Below are 12610 nucleotides of genomic sequence, written 5' to 3' on the forward strand. Positions count from 1 at the left end.
ACCAATGAAAGTGGAAGAATCGAATTACCTGCAGATAGGCGAATATATTGGTCTGGGATTGAAAGGTCAAACAATCTTTTAACTCGAAAAAATTCTATCTAATAAAATAAATAAATCACCGCTTCATAAAGGATTAATTCCGTGGAAAGGAAGGTCAAGAATTTTTCACGGAATTTTATTCCCAACTGAATGTCTTTGTCTTCCTTGTTGAGAAAAGAATTGTGAATGAGAAAAAAAGTATCACGTATCACGGGAGAGGGAATGTTGCGCAATGTAAAAAAAATCCTCTGATGTGTATGTAAATGTCAAGTAAGGTCAAATAAAATGTGAAGTGGTTTCAAAGAACATTTTTTCATAATATTACGAACTGACTGGATTTTTTTTAAAAAAAAATCATTGAATTTAATCTTCTAACGTTCTATGAAAAGTTGAAATTTTGTTGGGATTATTGACAATTTTTAAGTTCAATTTTCAGAACTTTTAGGTAGGTAAATGAATAATTTTATTATTGATAGTAAAACGACAATATATTTTTTTTCAAAGACTTTTTTACATAACAAAAAAAATAAAGTTTAAAGTTCTTTCATTTTATAAAAGAGCGCTCTTTGCCTCTATAGTTCCAACCCTTTATGTATATCTCTTGCGTTTTCTTTAAAATAAAAATTAAAGAATTACATCAAGAGAATTCCAAGAACAATTTATATAATAGAATTTCAAAATTTAAACTTTTAGTGATTTTATGTTAATTTTTCAACCAGCCATTATAAAATTTCTAGCATTTATTTTCTCAATTTTTTTTTTATAAAATATCCATGTTTTATAGATTTTTTCATTTTTTTTTTAATGTAATTTTTGTGAATTCAAATTAAATTGCATTTTATTACAATACATTAAGGGTACTTTGTCGTTGAATGATTAAAACAAATATTCAATCTACTCACTAAAAATTAATATTATGCTCCATTAGCTGATTTTTGTTTTAAGTATTTATGTGATGTACAATGAAAAATAAATTCAATTTAAAATAAATTCATTCAATACAAACATCTAAATAGCTTATGTAAATATTAATAATAATACTTTTGTTTAACTCTTTCAATTCTAAGTTGAAAACGAAATAAAATAATAATAATATTGAATTGAATTTATTAATTGTTAGAGAATAAGCTATGTCAGTCAATAAAACAAATTAAAATTTTCCATTAAAATAGACGAGATTTCTAAGAAAAACTTGTAGGACCGGAAATTTCCTATAAAACTTTTTAATTAAATTTCGCCCCATCTTTAGAGAGGAAAAGCCTAAAAAAATATTTTACTTCATTCTATTGAATTCCACATTCCACGGAAAATTTTCTAAACCCTCGAAAAATAAAAGGGAAAACAATATTGTCTACGGGAAAAGCTAAACAGTTGTACATCACATCAGTACGAAATGTACACGCCTTGCTTCTGACAACCCCTCATGTTTGACGCGAACCCTATCTGCCAACATATGACACCCCCTTCACACCGAAGACAGCCCCAAAGTGCGGTGGTGCGTCTGATTTATAATGTGTGAGCGGATCTCTCAGCAAAAAATGGGGACCACAATATCTTCCCTAAAGCTCATTGACAGAGTCCTGCTGGAGAGCATTACACGGGTGGCTGGATGAGCCCTATATGTAATGCCGGTGATTGGGGAGTTCTGGAAAAGTGAAAATCACGCCTCTCATTTAACTATTTTTCATCTTTTGCAACCCTTCCGTCTTGTCTATTAAATAAATAAATCATTTATCAAATTCAACTGAAATTTCCGACGCTCTTTTTTCAGTTGGTGGATTTTTTTCTCGTTTTGTATTACATATGTACATATGTATGTATATATGCGTAGAAAGCTCCAAGTTGGGACAAACCCATTTGCGTGTGGAGAAAGTGAAAGAAATGTCGGCGATTTTTTATCCGAACCCCCATATAGCAATTGTCGAAATAAACATGGTTGGTAACTCTATTAGGGTTTTCTTGTTATGGGAGGAGCTATGTGGAGCGAAGAGGAGGACAGTTGGTGGTTTTTTTTTTTATTTAAATTCCTCGTGGGTACTTTTTTCCTCTTCTTTTATGGGTCTCTCAGGGGATTTTTAGGGATACACAATATGCAATTTTATGCAAGTTGCGAAGAGAATGAGAAAAAGGTCCTTGATGATGGAAAGGGCGTTTGAAACATTGTGTAGGGTTGGCAGGGAGCGAGATAGGGGCTTTTTGTTGGAGCGGGTGATTGTTTGAAGATATCTTCATTATGCTCCCTCCTCACACGACTCCTCAAAATACCCTCGCTAAAAGATATCCAATGTAGAAAGGGCAGATGAGGCGCAGAAGGAGATAATTTATTGGTTCGAGGTGGTTAAGGGAGCGAAAAAAGCTCGATGGGAAGCTCCAAAAAGTTTGCGATAAAGATACTGGAGGTTTAAAAAGCCACCACACAGGGGGTTTCAGAGTGGAATCTCGTTCTTGAAGTTACAACAAGAAGAGATCATCTCGCGAGGAAAAATTCAATAATGAACCGAGAAAGAAAAATCCTTTCCCCCGGTCTTCAATCTCTCCACGATTTTCGTGTTTTATCGCTTCTTTCTATTTTTTTCCATGCCTCCGTGTGTAGCACCCCAAAACTCACTTGACTCTCCGGGGAGAAAGAAAGGAAGAGTGAAGCTGAAAAGATGGTAAAAAGGAGGAAGTTGGCCAGAAAAAAAAAGTGGTAACTTTATTCACTACGCGTAAGAGTCGATTGTTGAGAGAATTAACTCATAAATCCTTCATCGTACTCTTCTTGTTCAGTTATATATACATATTCTGTATATAATGTATATTTTTATATATTTAATTTTTTTTTCATTGTATTTCCCTTGACTTTTCCGGTGTAGTAATCCGCCAACCCACCACCAAATGATGGATTTGGGAATGAATGAGGCACAGGAAAAAAACGCACCATATATCAGGAAGGGAGTAAATCTTTAAATTGTCATCTTTGTCCGAAGCACGAATGAAGGACGACCCTTTCACTCACCACTTATGCACATACACACACACAACCCGTGGGCCCAAGTGGGTGGAAAAACTGGGCGGCGGAAAAAAAGGCCGGAAGGTCTATAGAGGTGGAAAAAGTAATCTGGAAAATGTTCACCGTGCACTTTGGCAATTTGACACAATGACACGGAAAAGTCGCACCGACAGCCTCTCTGGTACTGGCTAAGTACACATCCCAGCCACCGAGAGACCCTTCTTGGCCGCTCTCTCAACAAAATCTCTCTCACGAAGCTCTCATTTTCTACAAATTCCAGAGAGAAAATGTGTGCGAGAGCACATTTCCCAAAAAGTTGAGTGGGAGGAAAAGCGTCAGTGTGAAACGCATGCGTCACTCTCGTGCAAAAGCTCTGGCCACATGAATGCGTCTACTGAACTTCCAAAGTTGGGGCAAAGTTCCCAGGATGCAGCAGCTTTCGCTGACTCTTGACGACGAAAAATTCTTTCAAGCTCTTCGTGTGGAGAATTTTCTTGAGAATGTCCTCCCAACAATTTCCCTATACAACTTCATACCCATGGCAAAGATTCACAAAATAGCACAAGCTTGGAATTTTTCATATATACATAGCATATACAATTACTTGGCAATAAGCAACTTTCACATTGTAGGATCATAAATAAAAAGCTCAATAACCTGGATTTTGAATTGGGTTCCCCGTATTGTGTAAGCATTTTTTTCTTGACTCAATACGAAGTCATTCAATTCTACAATCACCTTATAATTCTTCGCCTGACTGCGCCTACTCTATGCCTTTGGCAGTTGTAGTACCCCGCATAGAGCCTATATATGGTATGCTTTGTGCGACAAAGAAAGCTGAGAATACTTATTGAGGCATGAATGACCCCATAAGATGCTTAAAGCCCCTCAATCTATTCGTGTATACTCCCTTCGTAGATATTCAATATCAGCATCTTCGTCATGGGATTAATAAAAATCCTCAAGGATAAGACTACTTTACTAATTAAATAATAAACGATATAATTAATAGCAGGTAAATTATTCTTAAGTATTTCACGGTGATGGTTTTACAAAGGAGGTTTTAGGAAAATATATAGGACAAAGAGAAATGGGGATTGAATATAAGTATTTTAGAAGTTAAAAAATACAAATCAATCGTCGCTTGCATCAACACATGTTGTATAAATCATAAAGCTCTGTAAATAAAATGTTTGGTATTTTTTTTCTAGTTACTAAAGAATTTAAAATTTGAGCTCTACTCAATAATATTATCATCAAATTTTTAACATGTCACCACTTATTATGATACTTTATTTAGCACTTAACATACTGCCAAAAACAGTTTTCAGTAAAATCAACCCACTACATCGTTTTTTCCTGACTTTTAATCTTCAAAATTCCTCAAAACCAGATAATGGGCCTTATTCAGCGACCAAGAAACCCTTGAAATTCGCTTGAAATCTTGAAATTTCAGTACAAAATTCAAAGATTTCAAGGGTTTCTTGGTCGCTGAATTAAGCCCAATATTTTCCTTTGAGGTTTTTTCTTTTTTTTTTTCTCAAACACAATCCGATGTTTGTGTCCTACCCCAATTGCGTCACTGTATTCTCCTCTTCTTTTTTTTTCTCTTCCATGCTATTCAGCCTCCTTGTGGAGCGACCGAGGGGCCACATGGGAGCCCGTGTGAGTGTGTGCAAGAGCAATATTCATATTGGAAAGAATCGATCCGTCCATGGCACTTCATTCCTAGATAATACGAGAAGGACTGTGTGTGGAAAATCCCTCTTTGCGATTTCCCTCACACTTTCATGGACCCCTCTGCGTCCCGCTAAGAAGGAGCGATGCAGGGTGGCAAAGAGAAGTGAGATGGGGCGCAAAACACTACAGCTTGTAACACGTTAAATTGAAGCTCGAGAGTTTGCCACAGACTGTGCCCATATGCTGCCGCATTTTCTCTGACTTTCCCCCCTCATCCTCCCCTTACATCCCCCGCCCACACTCTCCGATTCCATGCCCCCCGGGGGTGGGAAAATGCGCACGAGAGAGGACAAGAGAGATGGATCCATTGTGCCTCCTATTTTCTGTAGTATATATGTATGTATACACAACATATGGATTGTATAGCGTGAATGCTAAAGGAGGGGGTAGCTGTGTATACATATATATATAGGAATCCTCTCAGTCATTATTGGGATACTTTTCCTTTCTCTCTTTCGGCTTCCGTCCCCCGCTAGGACGCCGAAGGAACAAACAGTCAGCAGTCAAGTGTAGTTCCAATGGCTTAAATTCACTGGGAAATTGTACAACATGAAAGAATTTATTATTGCCACGCTTCTTGAGTTTCTCTTTCCCACCAACACATCCCACCCACGTATAATAACATTTTGTCGAAATAAAACACAACGTTCTCCAGTGTATGAGTTTTAGGGGGAGAATATGGTGTGAGGTGGAGCAACTAAATTCCTTCCATCCCAGAGAGACATCTCTGCCAAGGCTAGATTATAAATTTGTCATCGTCCTTTTTATTTCCTCCTTAAAGGTATCTTCAAATGGCACTCACAAAGAGGAGGATGTGATCAGTGAATAGAATAGAAAAAAAGCCTCACCATGCTCACTCACTCTGCAATCGTCATCTCCCATTTATAGATATTCCACCACGTTAAGGGAATGAATGTCTTGCGATAGCACTAAAGAGGGGGTTGGAACACAAGAAGGGTCGTAAGGCGAAGCAAAAGAAGAAGATGAAAAAAAAGTGAAGGACATGAATAAAAATATTCTTTCCAATGCGGGCAGAAAGCACAGAAAGGCGATGAAGATGTGAACGTGAAAGTTCGATTATTGCCTCTCCATATCTCTTAGCAAATGGCAAAATAATATTAGTAATGCTGCCGTATGATTAAATATAAATGCACACACCAGCATCGGAGCCATTGGGGGAAGTGGAGGCCCACCACCGCAGTTTCCCTCTGCAGTTGATCAATTTTGCACCACGCCACATTCCATCGCTCCCGGAATGCTGGAATACTTTACAACCACGACTCAACGAGCTTCAAGGCGCGGCAACGTGCAATAATTCGCATTGTGGTCTGTAACCTCTAACGCTTACACCATCCTGGGTGAAAATCCCAATTTAGAATCCTATTTCGGGTTTAGTTTATGTGTGTACCTACATATATTTCACCTCTCGTGGAAGCACCAAAGAACGAGCTTTTTGTATTGCATTTCGCTTCAATTCTAATCACATATACTAATTTACATCCCCGAAAGCTCAGAATTATGTGATTCTTTGCCGATTTAGTCTTTGGGAAAATTTTGGAATCATTCCCGAAAATTTCAATTTGAAAATTAGTTGGTCTACCACATACGTGGCATTTTCCAAGTATTTTGCTTTTGGGAATTTATTGATCTTCCTCTCCTCGTGTGAGTGCTAGAAGTCGCTCTCTATGAATTAAGTTGATTAAGTTGATCAGATTGTTTCCAACTATGGTCATTCCTCTACATTATTGAAAATCTCCTCTTGTGTGTAATATTTTATAAAGTTACGACTAAAGTTTTACGAAACAATAACATCAAGGAAAATCAGGAAGAATTCACTAGAAAATTCATTTACTAACTCTTACTTGACTTTCCATTAATTTCACCCTGAAATTCACGTCTCTCCTATTTTGTTAAATAAGTTTATATTCACATAACTACATAATTGTTTAACGGTGTGATAAAATCTTGGATAAGATTAGGGGAAGTTTGAGTGATCTAAATCTGAATCTTTAAGGTTTTTTTTCTTAATCAATTTAAATAAAGGAAAGATACGATTTTCTTTCAAATTTTATTCCTAAGAAGAAATAATAAAATTCAAATGCAAAGTTTCTAAGTTAGTTCTTGTTTATGTAGCATTAGATTGAGCATATAATAATTCATAGAATAAACAACTTGTTTTAGAGTGGGATACATTGCAGAGATTCTTTCATATACTACATCAATTTTGCATAGGTTATTTTGCATATAATTTATTCATTGAAAGCTAATCAAATGCATTGAACTGGGGTTATTATAATACCTATACAATTTACGTATAGAAAGATTGCCATAGCACAACTAATGCTTCCTCCTCATCAAACTTTCACAACAATACTTCGTTATAAATGAATAACAATCTGTAGCACGAAGCAAATTAAAATCATCTGAGGTAGAATTATTAAAACGCGTCACTGAAGGAAAAAAAATCATATAATAGAATTAAAGAAAAGAATAAAAAAAATTGCCAAAGAATCTTCCCACTTCACACTAGGATCTGTTGGGAAAAAGTCGCAAATATTTTCCCAAAAAACTAAAAAAAATTACGTCACTATTTGTTTTATTTTTGTTTCAATACACGAAGCATGAAATGAAGGATTTTTCCAAAAAGGAATTGGTAAATTCCTTTCAATATGGATTCGATATTTCTGCATAAACATTTTGATATTCGGGAATTCCAAAATGCCTAATATAAGTTCTACGTGTCAGATTTTACCCTCCAATAAGTCAGTTGCGAATAGCAGCAAGTTGTTTTATGGGTAAATAAAACAAATATCCCGAATATCTCGATGAAATATATAATTCTCTCAGAAATGTTAAGTGTGAGCGTGTAACCCCTCAAGAAACCAAATATTAGCTACTTGAGCTTACTTAATCAAATCCAATACAATAACACGCAGAATATGTAATCAAAATGTGTTTCATATGATATCTTTATACTATTGCGGGGTAAGATAATACAAATATGCAGTGCTTCGGAGTTAGAAGTGAAGGTATAGGTACTTGGAAGTACTTAAGAGAAAATTCTGGTGGTTATTTGTAAAATGTGAATTTTCAGTGGAGAATGATTGATTCACTTGCATTTCTCTCCTACATACGTACTCCCTAACTTGAAAAGCTCCCCTCCTAGCATATTCAACAAATTCCTCGCTCTATTTGCATGATTACAGAAATAAAATTCACCGAAAAAAAACTCCTAAAGCGATTTTCGAAATGAAAATTCATTCAATCCTCCCCTTTTCTCGTGGGAAAGCTTTCGAAACTTTCTTATTTATGCCACAATATCCGTTTCTGTAAAAATTCCACCATGTAGCAGAATCAATCATTTTGATTAAGAAGAGTAAAAAGAGGAATATTCTGCAGTGGGAAAATATTTTTAAAGCCCTCAATAAAAGGAAAACTTTCGGTACTTGGGAGCAATGACAAAATTTCGGTCAATTGAAAATAAAATATTGAGCAAAATGGAAAAGTGCACATGCAAAGTTTTTTTTTTATGTGAACGTTGTGAACTATTTAAAATAAAAAAAAATGCCATTGAATTTGTGAATTATATTTATTCCATTCACAATACAGTTCAGTGCTGTATATTTTTCATCTCTTCAGCTCGAGACCACTTCGTTAGCGCACTAAAAAGGAAGAGAGAAGGAGTATTGAATTGCAATAAGAGTGGTACAGTGCAATTGAATTGATTTAATGTAATTCGGTTTTATCGTCTGGGGGGACTTGGATTTTTTTTCCTTTCAAAGGATCTGGAAGAATTTCTTATTTTGCAGAAGAATGAAAAATTATTGGATTACTTCTCCACACAAATCCAAGTGCTAACTTCCGAAGGATATAGCTTCCATGGCATATAGAAGGAAAACAATTGTTGATTGACGGATATTTGGCAACGAGAGGAATGCCGAGAAAATTTATTTACAGATCATTCATCCCTGAAGAAAATTCGACGAATTCAATATGAAAGGGAAAAAAAGAGAAAATGCGATGTATTTATGGTATGAGGCTAACACAGGACCTACCGCCCCTCCCAAACCCATTCCCTCAACCTTGTGGAGATGGCTGAAAAAGAGACAATGGAAATTTTACCCGCAAAATTAACTCACACCCAATCAATACCATTGTGGAGATTTTTTTTCTCCTTTTTTTTGTGAAAATGTTTTCCCTTTGGAACCTCTCTTGCAAGCCCCCCACCCTCACGCACGGGAGGGTTGTGGAAAAGTCAAACAATATGTGTTATTGTTTGAAGAAAAATCAATTGGTCGAGGAGATTTTGCTTCTGTGTTGTTTCTTTCTTTTCCCATCCATAACAATGTGATTTAAGCAAAACATTGCCTTTTGATATCTCCTCATGAACATTCACATCCTTGGACGATGTTCAACAACCACAAAAAAAAAGTCGAGCAAAAAAATCCTCAAAAGGGTTAGGAAAAAAATGAAGTAAAAAAACCTTTCGGTAAATTGTGCGTTTCCACGAGGTTTTATGGTTCTCTCTGTGCTTCAATGAATATTCCAGGCAGGGGCTCAGCTACTTGGAACATCCCCAAAATGTGAAGGGGGGAAATTAATTTGACATAAGAGTGAACTCGTGGTGCACTTTCTGTGGACTCTGACCTCACAGTGGAGCGGCTTCCAAAAAATTTACTACATATTTGATTCTTTTGAACTCTAACCCGTACTCAAAGTTATTCTTCATGCCCACACCGCAATATTTTACGGGGAATGCGCAAAAATACTAGGGCTGATATTTAATACTTTATAATATATATGTACATATATACTTGTTTTCTCTGAGATCTCGCCTAGTCCTCTTTGTTCTTGTTTACCTTATATATCTAATGTCAACAGAGAGATTTTATTCTAGATTAGAAGAGAGTAAAATAAATTCCAGATATTCTAGGTTTCTTTTTTTTTTTCAAGAATAGCCTTGTAAGGAATAATCAAGAATAACATTTTTATTCAATTCTTTAATTAAACAATATCTTTTGCATTGATTGTGGAATGTACCCAAAGATCTAAGACAGTTTAAAAAAAGACTTTAAAATTAAAAAAATTAAAACACAACATGTAGAATTTTAATAAGGAAAAATGAAGAAGAAAATAATCAGAAGGGATGAGAATTAATTTTATCTATATGTGTGCTTCAAGATGTTTATTTTAATAACTTAAAGACGGTGCTACTTGAGATATTACGGAATTGGCACATTTTAATCTATCGACTTTTAAATCGTTCTCATCCCATGCTCCCCCCATCCCCATTACTTCCTTTAGCTTCTGCATTTTGCTCAAATTTTAAACACTCGACGATGAGATGGTAAAATAATAACGAGCACAAACTTTTGCGACTTTCAAGTTTTCTCTTTTTTTTTTTTAGGATGCGCTCTACGGAAAAAAATCAAGAAGGGGGTGTACTTCTTTTTCTTTTTAATTAAAGCCCATCACTCTCATGGGGTAAAAGGATGTGCTGAGTTTGTGGGAAAAAAAGCATCAAAATGGAAAAATGTTGCAAAATTGATTTTCCGCCCCACAAAATGATCTCTCGGCCAATGGGAGGACAAATATATATTCTGTTGTGTGGAGTTTCATTGGGTTTGGGGGGAGGGGTATGCTATAATTCGTATAGTGCGTGGAAAACAGAAACCCACCCGTCATTAGAGTGTGAATGGGCATTTTTCTTGCCACCACCGTATGTAGCAATGTGCCTTCGATGACAATGATGATAATGATTTTTGCGTTCCATCGACATCCCCAAAAAGATAAATTGATCCATTTTCATTGAAATCAAAACGGACATCATTAGATTTTATCGCTCTGTACCCCATCTCCCATAGCTTTTGGATGTGTGGTGCACCCCTCCTCGCCCTCTAAAAAAAAGAACCCGAGATGAGATCATGTGGAAAAGGGCGTGTGCAAGTGAGAGGGAGCAAGGTCGAAAGCTCATGGGATTTAATATCGAAAAAGGAAAGCTCCTCGTTTCTAGTTTTATCTCCTTACTGTACCCGCTCTTGCCTTTTCCTCTGCCCCAGCCATCATGTAATTATTAATATAAACTCTCTTCCACATCATAATATCTATCTATATATAGTGTGGTACATACATGCACATGTAGCAATGTTGTTGGCTGTGGGAAAATGTCAAAATGTAGCATGTTCAGTCAATGATTTGTCCACCCACTCATGATGCAGCTTTTCGCCATTCTGCACGAAGTCAACCCTCCATAGCATTCGCCTCATCTGTGGCCAAAGATTACACGTAAAATACACCCCATAAAATGGGGTCCAACTTCCACCGGCGTCACTCCCCATAAGGGTGCAACCCCCCCCCCCCACCCCACCTGCTTGTGGTCATGAATAAAAGACTGGCAAACTTTCAAAGTACACTAATTAGGGCGCACCCAGCAAACTCCGTAAATACGTAGATTTAATAATTTAGTATAATGAGCAACTTCAGGTGTAATGACTTTAAAATTAATCATTCATAATAAGAAAATAAAATTAGATTAGAGCAGGGATGTTTCACCGTTTTTTTCTCCATTTGCAAGGTAAAAATTGCTAATATGGCTGGGACCATAAAGTTTATGGGGTAAACAATAAATTAGGCGACAAATAAAAGCATCAAGCATCGTCTTATTTCACATTCCAACGACGTTTCGCTTTTTAAAAAAAAAGTAGTTTTTACTTAATTGAAAATGTATTTTTTTTTTGTATTATTTAATTGATTTTAATTTAGAGAATTAGCATAATTATTAGCCCATTTGCATCGTATTGTTAGTACCTCAAGTTCAAGTCACTGTACGAAATGTTTTTATTTCTTGCAAATAACATAATTACGAAAGAACGTTATTCACGAGACATAGTGTAAGTCCCCTGCATGTAACCAAAATTGGTTTTTAAATTATTGTAGGGGATCATAAAAGGTTCAAAATAAGCGTAGTCATTTCCCGGAAAACTCGCTACAGAATGATTTTCCAAAGTTAAGCACGTTTTCGCATTGGAGAAAAAGAGATGGACAATTTTTTTCTAGGGGAATTCTTAGAACATTCTGGAAACATCAAAGAGGAGAAATCGTTTATCTCTTTTCTTCCAACGCGAAAATGTGCTTAATTTTGGAAAATCATTCTGTAGCGAGTTTTCCCAGTGGATTTCCCCACCCAATTAAAAATGCTACAAATAAGGGATGTTCCAGGTGGTCCCATGCAATATTGTGGAAATGGGAGGCGAAAGAAAAATGCGTGTTCGGAAAATCTTTCCGAATTTTCACCTTCTAGTGCATTTTGGAAAATAGTTTTAATATATAATATTAAGCATTAATATAGCTTTAATTTGACACCAATCGCAATATCCTACGATTGCTATAAATTGAGAAATGAATCAACATATAGGTTACACCAAAAACCGGAAAATTCGTAGGTTTCCCAGCGCTTTTCCGGGAAATGACTACGCTTATTTTGAACCTTTAATGATCCCCTACAATAATTTAAAAACCAATTTTGGTTACATGCGGGGGACTTACACTATGCCTCGTGAATAACGTTCTTTACTGAAATAAAATATAAAACATTCAATTTTGATCACAAATGTTCATTTCACGCTAAATACACAAAAAGTCTGAAAAATATGACCCTTAGGCATTACAAACAAATTAATTTAATTGATTCAGATCATTCTTTCATTCCCATTTTGTTATATGTACGCGTATGAATGTTATGTTCATTGTAATACCTATATGTAGTTTTTACACTTTACCAACAAACTATCTCTCGCGTGATTATCAATTTCCTGATTTAATTAGAAAGTTGCATCAGCA

The 12610-nt window shown here is 35.8% G+C and overlaps 1 protein-coding gene across 2 annotated transcripts in view; it reads right to left on the reverse strand.

Annotated features, from left to right (window-relative positions):
- Nucleotides 1-12610, reverse strand: part of LOC129790995 (neuroligin-4, X-linked) — an 81351-nt gene that overhangs the window by 63402 nt on the left and 5339 nt on the right. Inside the window, exon 1 of one of the 2 annotated variants that reach the window (XM_055828856.1) lies at nt 2960-3217. The exons of the other annotated variant lie outside the window; for it this stretch is intronic. The gene's annotated coding sequence lies outside the window, so the exon portion shown is untranslated. Of the gene's footprint in view, nt 1-2959; nt 3218-12610 lie in introns of those variants that run through there. 2 annotated transcript variants of the gene reach the window in all.

Source organism: Lutzomyia longipalpis, chromosome 2 (genome assembly GCF_024334085.1).
Source record: "Lutzomyia longipalpis isolate SR_M1_2022 chromosome 2, ASM2433408v1".
Lineage (NCBI taxonomy): Eukaryota > Metazoa > Arthropoda > Insecta > Diptera > Psychodidae > Lutzomyia > Lutzomyia longipalpis.